Raw genomic sequence first — 2,109 nt, 5'->3', positions numbered from 1 at the left:
AAAGAACATATCATTCAGTCTCTTGCTGAGGACAAATGCTAAATTGTAACAGGGGAAAAGTAAGGAAGCGGGGAACTATAATAATCCAGCAACAGGAATAATTAGGTCTCAATTAAGCAGAGCCCAGCCATGTGCATAAGAGCACAAGGCAATACAGACTTTTAAAATTGTTATAAAATTGCCCAAATGAATTTTCAAGAAGTTTTACCCACTTATTCATGTTGCTTATTTAGTTTTGTTTCAGAGCATCTCCTTAATTATTACAAGAATTTTTTTTTTTTAAGTACCATACATTTCAGGAAGCATTTACATAACATGCTTTATAAAGATCAAACTAAACATAGGCAGGAATGTGAGATAGTTTTGAAAAAGTAATAAGCTACTTGAGAAGGTATGTTGGACATGAGTGATTTCTGAGTGTCTACGGGTATAGAGATAACAAATCAAAATATCTCATCATTTCAGCCAAAAAAAAAATTCCATCTGTTCAGGCAAAACCAATTGTAGATCTTGTGAACTAAATAACTCATAATGACTGAGTTAATATCGTGAATATTCCCTTTTAAAGGTGCAAAATAGATATTAAACTTTGTTTTCATTGAAATTTGACTATGTAAAGCCTCTGCTTGAACACTTGAGAAAGGCTAGCTGTATCAATAATATCTCCAGCTCATGCTCTTCTTCAAAAGACTCCAGTTGGGGCAAAAATCGTCTCAAACTCATCCACAAATCCTTTACTTTGCATGTTCCATAATTTAAACCCCAAAGTGTTGTTCTTTATTAATAGAGAAAGCTCATTTATTTGACATTGACATCATGCAGTAGTATGTTACATTCATACTAGTTCCATATATTTTATCTATCTCCCTAAATCAGAGGTGAACTCTGTGAGTACAGCCTGTATCTTGAAGCTTTATATTACTAATCTCCTAGCATAGAGGCCCAGCTCAAAGACAGTACTCAAAAAATGTTTGTTGAGAGAACAGATAATAAATCATGCTTTATAGCATTTCACTTATGTTGATTAATTTTTATTTGTTTTTCACAACAGCCTTATGACTCAAGAAGGTTGGCTACAAAAATAAGGCTTAGCATATTTGTCACTTTTACTGCCATAATATTATTATGTGGTGGAAGCAGAACTAGACTTTTCTGACCAAATCCTGTCTCACTTCCACTCCTGGGTCCTATCTCCCATCATAGAAGGAGGAAATAAAAGCTTTCACTTTTTGTTGTTGTTGTTATTCCAGCAAAATAAATGTGTGTCATAGTGTGTCTGTTCATTCATTTATTTATTTTATAGCACTGTGGCTTTTTCATTTGTTTCACAATACTTACAACAATTTGTAATTTCATATACGTGTGTTTATTTGTTTCTTTGTTGTCTGTCTTACCTACAAGACTGTAAGTCCCACATGGGCAGGGAACAGGTCAGTTTAATTACCCAGAGCCCAGCACAGTGCCTCATGCATAGCAGGCACTCAAAAATCATGTGTTAAGTGTTTACTGAGTGTTTCAGAAAATGTTTCCTTCTGTCTCAAATCTTTGAGCTTCAGTAGTGGTAGAAAGCATGCTGACTCCGGGGTAGGTGACCCCTTGTGTGTAGACCACACTCTCAGAGCTAAGTAACTGACATTTATTCTCAAACATTAGCTTTTTGTCTCATTTAGATGTTGTTTGCAATGGAATCTGACATTTTCATCCATGACTGACATATTACACAGGAAAGAAAAGGTTTAGAACCCTCATTACTTGGTAGGAGCTTCCTTTAATTGTTTAAAACTTTTTTTAAATTTTGAAAGTGAAACATACATTTGGCACGAAATTCAAACAAACAAAATATAACTCTTCCCCAAACCTGGTCCCATTTCCAAAGAAAACCTTGTTTCAGCTTCTTACAAATCTTTTCAGGAAAGTTTTATTCATTCATCCCTGTGTGTGGGTGCATGTATGATGTAATTTATTATCCCAACCAAGATACTTGGAAGGTGGAAGAAGGTACTATTAAAAATTATGTAGGGCCCTGACCTGGGTGAGTGAGTAGGTTGCAGGATCTTCTTGTGCACCAAAGGGTCGTGGTTAGATTCCTAGTCAGGACACATGCCTGAG

This window comes from Myotis myotis, unplaced genomic scaffold (assembly GCF_014108235.1).
Source record: "Myotis myotis isolate mMyoMyo1 unplaced genomic scaffold, mMyoMyo1.p scaffold_m19_p_15, whole genome shotgun sequence".
NCBI classification, from domain to species: Eukaryota; Metazoa; Chordata; class Mammalia; order Chiroptera; family Vespertilionidae; genus Myotis; species Myotis myotis.
This window is presented reverse-complemented; position numbering follows the sequence as displayed.